The 8,364-nt window shown below is 47.2% G+C and overlaps 1 protein-coding gene across 1 annotated transcript in view; it reads left to right on the top strand.

Moving 5' to 3' along the window:
* Positions 1-1,334: 1,334 nt before the first annotated feature.
* SLC16A3 (solute carrier family 16 member 3) overlaps positions 1,335-8,364 on the top strand; it is a 31,514-nt gene continuing 24,484 nt past the window's right edge. Inside the window, exon 1 of the mRNA XM_036753844.1 lies at positions 1,335-1,523. The gene's annotated coding sequence lies outside the window, so the exon portion shown is untranslated. The remainder of the gene's footprint in view (positions 1,524-8,364) is intronic.

Raw genomic sequence — 8,364 nt, 5'->3', positions numbered from 1 at the left:
ACTCCAGTAAGCCCCAGAAGGGGTCACAAAGAGTCAGACACAACTGAACAACAACAAAAACCTTCTAGGCCAAGTTGGAGTGAGAAAGGAGGGTAACTTCATGAAGGAAATGGTATTCAAATTCGATTTTTAAAGGCCCATAGGAATTCAACTGTAACAAAGAGATGAGGAGGGCAAGGATTCCAAGCATAGGGGAGGGATATCAAAATGGAAATATAGGGGAGGACATTCTGTGTACAAGGAATAGCTTAAGCTGGGGGCGGGGATAGGAAAATGTGTAATGTGTAAACAAGACTTCAAATAGTTCTGTTTGGCTTGAATTCCACGATATGGAGGACCTAAGTGTCCTCCATTAGGGAGTCTGAACTTTATTCAGTGGGAAAAAGGGTTTGGAGCAGAGGATTAGCATGACAATGTCTATACGTAGGTATCTATATACATGTATATGTGTGTATTTATATATATATGTATATATGCATCCATCATCTTCCTATGTAGAGGTCTCTCTATATAATATGCACATATATGGAAGGTCAGTATGGAGATTAATTTGGGTCTTGAAGCATTTGAAGCTTTATAACAGATGGTGAGAGGAACAGCAGAGATTGGGGTAGAGGTGGGGACAAGAAAATTCGAATTCCTCTCAGATTGGGTTTATGGATTTAGGTTCAAGTACTCCTACCTTGGAATAGTTGGGTAACACATAGCTGCCAGTTGTAGTTGAGAAGAGGGAATAATGAGGGGATAAGGAGGAATTATGTAAAAAGGAAAGGGACAAGATGTGGTCGAACATTGCATACGTGAAGCGAAGGAGGGAAGACTCAAGATGACCCCACGATTATGCAAATGGGAGGCTGCATGTCACTGGCAAAAACAGTGAATGGAGGTTTTGGCGAGGGGGAGATAAGAAACTTCGGAGGACTTCCCCCCAGCCCAGCCTGACCAAACGAGTCTTGGGACACCTGTGTATATTTTATAGGATCTCTGTCACAACCAGTCCACAAAGCCGCCCCAGGCTACCCGGAAACTGCGCGCGATAGAAAGCCTTCAGCAGTTCGAGCTCTGCCCTTGGGTGCGGGCGCCCGGGAGCAGTGCGGGGTGCACCCCGCCCCTCTTTCCACTTCTCCCAAGCTCGGGCCCTCAAAGTGCCGAGACCTAGAGCTGGGGACTCCTATAGCTTCGGGTCTCACGGACTGCCGGGATCCCCAGTCCGCACTTCTGCTCCACGTGGACTGCCAGGCTCAAGCTCCCGGGCTGGGGTCAGGGCGCGGCGGGCGGGGTGCTGGGGGCGGCGCTATGAGGCGCCCAGCCAGGACAGAGATGGTGACGTGCGCGGGGTACGTGCCGAGCCGAGGCGAGCGAAAGGCTTTAAAAATCGCTCTCAAAGCGGCTGTTCCTGCAGCTGGAGGGAGCTGGAGCTGGACCTGGACCCTATTGGTGTGCGAGGGTAGAGCCGGGCCCGGGAGCCGGAGCCGGAGCTGGAGCAGGAGCGGGAGGGACTAGAGACCTGAGAACAGGAGCAGGTACCGCGGGTGGCGCTGGCTGCTGGGGATGCTTCTGCTCCGGGCCGGCGGCTCGCCTCGGCTCAGGCAGCGGCGCGGAAAGCCCTTCTCTCTCTCTTGTTCCTCTCTCCGCCCGGTCAGGAGGAGCAGGTGGCCGACTCTCCCCGGGCGGAGCGGTCCAGTTCTTTGGGGAGCCGGCGAGGCGCACCCAGGCCCGAGAGCTGAGGGAGGCGGACCCAGTTCCTCCTTGTGGGGTTGAGCGGACAGCTCCGGGGATCCCGTGTGCTGTGGAGGAGCTGGGGCCGGGCGGGGAGCACAGAGAGTGCCCAGCCCTCTCTTGTCCCGATTTCTTCTTTCCCCGCTCCTCTCTCCTTGCCCTCGCCATGTGGCTACCTTGCTAACCATCTCTCTTCCCATAACCAGTACGGGAACCAGAGAGACACCCCTTTCTAGGGAGCTGGCTCCCTTTCCCGAGGTTCAGGAACTTCCCCATCCCAACTCCCTCTTACTGTGCCCAACCCAAGAGCAGCACCTCACCCGGCCACCATGATCCCATCTCCAACCCTTGCGCTCTCCAGTCCAGAGATTCTCAGCCTCCATCCCTGCTCAGACCAGCCTAGCCCTCCGGTTCCGGGCCCTTCCCCCACCTCGGTACTCCCTTGCCTCCTCATGGCCCTTAACCCCCAGCTGGGCGTGGGGCTCAGTCTTCCCTTTCTTTGCGGCTGGGGACCTGGATTTACCGCTCTGGCGCGGCCTCCTCCAGGAGACCTTCACGTCGGGGTCCTGGTCGGCTGACTTTAGGCTCTGGGCCAGGAGGTTACCGGACAGAAGCAATGACCGGGCTCGCGTTACGGAGGGAGAGGGTATATAAATAGCTCTCGAATGTGGCTCGCATCGTCTGGGCTTAGGAGAAGGCACTCTTCCTTCACCCCCTCTGAGCCCCTCCACCGCACCCCCCAGTCCCACAACAGACTGAGGTGTGGCTGTAGCCGGCCCTGTGACCCGGTGAGGTACTATATATGGTTCTGCTGTCCAGGGTATCATCCTCATTCGTTCATGGCTCTCAGCCTGACTCCCTTCTCCACCCCGACCCCAGCCTTGGAAAAGACCAGGCCCCAAAGGCTGCCTGAGTTTTGAATGGGTCATTATCACCAGAGGACCGCGTGGGTTCTGGCTTTAATTCTTGCCTCTTTATCTACTCAGCTCTCTCTCTCTCGATGCCACATTAGGCTTCCCCATTGTGGTTCTGGGTTTTGAAAAGTGACTTTTTATGCCCAAGAAACCTATCAGAGTCTAACCTTTTCCTTAGGACTCTTGCCAGAGGGGAGAAAATTGCACACGTGAGTCTGTTAACTTCATCAGAGGGAAGGCTGGAATTCTGGTCTGGGAGTGCTCCTTTTGTCCTCTTTTTGCATTTCTTCGGGTTTTAAAAGCTTCACAATAAACACAGACACGCTGTGGAAGGATGTATAGTTGCTTCAGTTTTCCAAGAGTATTTCCAGAATCTGTTCCTAGCTCTCTGAAAAAGAGATTCCATAGAGGAGACCTTTATGTCTTCTCGATTTGACTTAGGACTTTTTTGGCGTTAGTTTAGAGAGTTGGGGTTCAGAGGTGTGATGTGTGCGGTAGGGGTGGTGATAGGTAGTTTGCAGCTTTCAGGATAGCTCCTTAAAAAAAAAAGCCACGGGGATGCATAGATGCTCCTCTGTACACTTGTACAAAATGTGTTTGTAAAGAATCTATTTGTTTCTTGTTGATGTTTGTCTATACTGTCTCATATAACTGTATGTTGAATTGGAGCTTTTATTGGTATTGGGAAAAGTCACCGCTTGCCAGTTTTCCTCTTCCTTGAATAATAGGATTAAGAATTGTTAGATGCTTTCAGCTTGGTGAAGGAATCACTTATCATTCCACAAACACAGTAGGTGAATTTGTCTGGCTAAGGGTCTAATTTAAATTTGCCGGCCTCAGACCCTTGTTCTTGGGTATGCTGGGATAATATCAACTACAGAGAGTTCACCATCTTTACCTTTCTAATGGTTTAACCTAACGTTCTGAAACTTGGGGGCTCCTAATTTAAACTGTTCCTTCTTCGTAGAGTTTGAAGAATAACACAGATGCATCATGGATTAGCCAGCGCTGTTGCTAGTACAGGATGAAGGGGGCTTTGCTCCTGGGTGTGGACTTGGGAAGGGGAATGCTCTTCCCTGTTCCATACCTCCAAGTCCTTTTGTGGCATATGACAAAATGGCCCCTTGTTGATACCCATAAGGCCTCTTAACTGTGGTGCCTCTCTGGGACCATGCCACCTTCTGGTATGACTGTTTCAGAGATGGGATGTCCTCTGTCCCTGTGTTCCAGCACCTCCCCAAATGAATTTGTCCAAAATGCCAATTTGCCTAGTTGTAGATTTGATTAAAGCATGTTAATTAGAATGGAAGGGAATCTTACAGTTAATTTAATCTAAACCTTTATTTTACATGGAGAAGACAAACCTAGGGAGGTGAAGGGTCTTGTCCAAGGTCACATTGCTAGGTAGTAGTAGTAGTAGTAGTAGTAGCAGTAGCAGTAGCAGTAGCAGTAGTAGTAGCAGCCGACTGACGCAGCTGATTAAGACTACTAGTCCTATGCTCCTCCTGTTTACACCATGTGTGTCTCCTACTTATCAGAGCCAGTGTCTCAGCTGCCTGGTCTCTGAGCAAGGCCTTGGCTTACAGGACAGTGAGAAGGCTGAGTGAGGATGGGCTGAGAGCCAAGGACTGGGAATTCCAAAGCCCCAGAGAGTCCAGGGTTCCTTTCCCTGCTTTCAGCAACAGATCCCAATCCAATCCATTTCAAGCACCTACTATATTTTAAGAACCTGCTATATTCAAGATGCTGTGCTTAGGGTTGAGGATGCAAAGACAAGTGAAAAGCTGCCTTTGCCCTCAAGGGGCTTTCTGAGAATGGATATGTTGATTTAAAGGGAAAAGATATCTTCAGGTGAAGTGACCCTCCCTACCTGAGGGACTCTAAGCTTGGCTTTTAGAAAAGCAAGAATAAGAGAAGCTTAGAAGATACAAAGGAGAAAATGCTTTAGAATTTAAGTGGACTTTGAAGGAAATTTTTAAAAAATCAGAATACCTCACATCCGGCTATTTTCTTATTGGCCAAAGGATCTGTGAAAAAGCTGCTGGAAAAAAAATCATAGCTTACATTTACAAAACAAAATGTGATTACAAAGCATGTTATTACATACATTCTTTTGTTGAATAACTTTGTGATATAAGCATAATGAAGATAATTTTACAAATCAAAAAACAAATTCAGAGAGTTTCTCCAAGGTCATGCAGCAAGTAAGCGGCAGGCTTGAAATTCAAACCCAGCCCTTAAATCCGATAGTCTTTCTTTCTATTAGAACATGTTGCTTCATCAGTTGACCAAGATCAGGTGAAAATTTGGAGTCAGTGAGTGTTTGAGCACTGGATCTAGAGTCGGAGGACCAGGGCTCAAATCCTGGGTGTGGCTTATAGTACCATATCCGGTATAGAATTCAGGAGATGGCATCAACTTTTTAGGGTGGCTATTTCCTCATCTTCAAAATGAACAAGTTTGATTAAATGATGCCCGAGAATTTTTTCAGCTCTAAATCCTATGACCTAAAGAAATAAAGCCCCTTTGAGGGAATTGAAAGATGATGTTGCTTGGGTCAGCTGCAGGAGGGTTGGCAGAAAGACTGCAGGGTGGGGCAGGAGGATTCAGAAAGGGTCTAGGAGTTTGGCTCCAGGTCACAACTTCAGGGGAGACTGGAACTGAGGAGAAACTTGTAGTATTCATTTCTTTGCCAAATTGAATAAGGCACTTGGCTTGTTCAGCACCAAAGCGCTAAGGTCTTCTATAGGATTTAGGACCTGAAGGGGCCTTAGGAATCACCTTGTGTAACCCAACCTTGCTTCCATCCCTTTTTTTTTTTTTTTTTTACAGATGAGATACTGGGGAAACCACATGATAATATATAGTTTTGCCCCTGCCCCCCACTCCTCTCCTGTCCATCAGCAGTCAGTGGCCTAATAAGGATAGTGTGGACCGTGCAGCAGTTAGCTATGAATATGTTCCCACATCTTTATGGTGGCTAGGAAGGCCTTTGAAAGTTGGTTTGCCTCCTGAACTGCAGCCTTTCAACCTGGAAAGCACAGGTGGGGAGACACAAACCTCCTTCCAGAGTTCTTCCATATCATATCTATGGACATCCAGGGAGGGAGAGGGGTCCCCTTACCTGCTCACTACACTGTGCCCAGGCAGAAGAACCATCTGGAATCACTGAGAAGTAGTGATGTCATTGATAGTGACACTGGCTAGGCTCAGTTCTGCTGTCTTTTTAATCTTAGACAATCAAGCCAGGAAACTCTGATATCCTAGTGGACAAATCAACTAATGACACAACCTAATTGCTGGTTTCTAAGGGGACTGACACATTCTCAGAAATGACCATTAGAGAGTGAAAGGGAGAAAAAAGGGGAGAGAGAAGAGATTTAAATAACCATCTTAGAATTATTAAATCAATCTAATTAACCCTTCAATTATGTTGGGTGAGATCTTTGTCATAAACACTTTAGTCAGAGAATGTCCTGAAGGGTGAGTTTGTTGGAGGTGGGGGAGGAGAGGAGGCAGAATATTAGAATTCTCTCTGGAGACTGATTCCCAGTTTAGGTACAGGTACACCTCGTTTTATTGTGCTTTTTACTTACTACGCTTTGCAGAGTGCGCTTTTTTTTAAAACAAATTGAAGGTTTGTGGCCACCCTGCCCCAAACAGTAACAACAGCAATGTACTCACATTATGGCTCTGTGTCACATTTTGGTATTTCTCACCATATTCCAAACATTCTCATTCTTATTATATCTGTTATGGTGATCGGTGATCAGTGATCTTTGATGTTACTTTTCTAACTGTTCTGGAGTACCATGAACCACGCCCATACAAGATAGTGAACTTAATACATAATACACCTCCAGCCTCCCTGTTCCCTGAGAAACAATATTGAAGTTAGGTCAATTAACAACCCTACAGTGGCCCCTTAGTGTTCAAACAAAAGGAAGAGTCAATGGATGTGGCACACTTCATTGTTGTCTTATTTTAAGAAATTGCCACAACCACCGCAGCCTTTACCAATCACTCCCTTGATCAGTCAGCAGCCAATCAGCATCAAGGCAAGACCCTTCACCAGCAAAAAGATTACAACTCACCGAAGGCTCAGATGATGGTTAGCATTTTTTTTTAGCAAAAAAGTATTTTTAAATTAAGGTATGTACATTGTTTTTTTTTTTAAAAAAAAAAACATAATACTTGGTTATTGTCCTTTGTGCTCAAAGAGTACCAAAATGACATCACTATGTTGGGGTCAAGGTACAGCATGTCTGGCTGTGGCTGATCAGACCAATACAAACTCGGAAGGCTCTACCACAAGTTGGACACAAATAGTCCATGTGAACATTTGGAGTGGAGATGTCTCCAAATTTGTGCATCTCATGTTTCATAATACTATTTACACACTTAATAGACTATAGTGTTAACATAACTTTTTATGCGCTGGGAAACAAAAAAATTTGTGTGACTTGCTTATTGCAATATTCACTTTTTTTGTGGTGGTCTGGAACGGAACTTGTAATATCTCCAAGGAATGCCTGTACTATTCTAGCTTTCTGTGGATCATACCGTTCATCAGTGCCCTTAGGAAAAGGGGACCATCTTAGGAAATGAGGGGACCTTAGAGATAACTTAGTTCAACTCCAACCTTTGAAAGTGTGGAAACTGAGTCTCAGGGAGTCTAAAGTGGTCATACTAATTAGAGCTAGAATGTGGATCTGAATGCAGGTTTTCCTTACTCTAAGCCCAACGTATCATACTGAGTCTATACCATATAACTTGGAGGTCCCCCATTCCCTCCACGGAGTAGTATTTCCTAAGGTTTTGGGGTGATGGGAGAACAGTGGGAGTCAGAAGTCCTGGCTAAGTTCCTAAACCGGCTGTATAAATTACTTCTTTGGTCTGGTCTCTTCCTCTGTAATCTCTAAATCTCTAAAAGTTCTGTGAGTCTGTGAGTGTCCAAGAAAGCTCCTAGATAATTCCTTTAGTGTGTCTCTCTGAGATTGGTCATTCTAAGTGAGCAGCAGGGGTGGGGACAGATCAGGGGATTATGGTCAATCAGGGTCACTCAGTTTTTTAAGAGAATGGTTGTTATTACTCAGAAGGGAAACTGGGGAGATTGTATTCAGCATCAGGCAGCAGTCACTCCCCAAGATCCTAGTCACTTTAAGGAGGGAAGAAGTGTTCAGGGAGCAGGCCTGTGTATGAGTCACACAAACTTCTGAGATCCGTTTGACATATATACGTGAGACACTTTGCTAAAGAAAAGGCCTCTTAAAGACATGGCTGGGGGTGGCACTGAGAAGGTTTCTTACGGAATGGTTTCACAGGGATTTTGTGCCCTTGTTGCAGGAAGGTGAACAGTCTCTCCGGCCTCAGAAGGAAGGCGGGACCTGGAGTGATGATGGCCTCGGCAGAGCCGTGGGCAGCACTGCTCTCTTAGACCTTGGTTCCTAGGAAGGGTTGTGGGAGGAGGAGGAGGAGCCGGGGTAAAAGATGAATGATGCCCTGCTGTGCCAGCACCACAAGGTGCACAGCAGCTGTACTGTTAGAGTCTGGCAGACATACCTTGGGAGGGTGGAAATCCCATCTAGAGACAAAGACCTGGCAGGGTAGAGGAAGGGGAACGTTTGAATCGCCAGTTCTGTTAAAGTGGCCAGCTGTGGGACGGCTACCTGGAGGGGAGGGGGTGGGGCTGGTGGCAGCTGGCGGCATCGGTGATGGTGTGCAGCCCGGT

The sequence above is a fragment of the Trichosurus vulpecula genome, chromosome 4, assembly GCF_011100635.1.
Source record: "Trichosurus vulpecula isolate mTriVul1 chromosome 4, mTriVul1.pri, whole genome shotgun sequence".
Taxonomy (NCBI): domain Eukaryota; kingdom Metazoa; phylum Chordata; class Mammalia; order Diprotodontia; family Phalangeridae; genus Trichosurus; species Trichosurus vulpecula.
The sequence above is the reverse complement of the archived record's forward strand: the minus strand, read 5'-3'. Positions and strand labels throughout refer to the sequence as shown.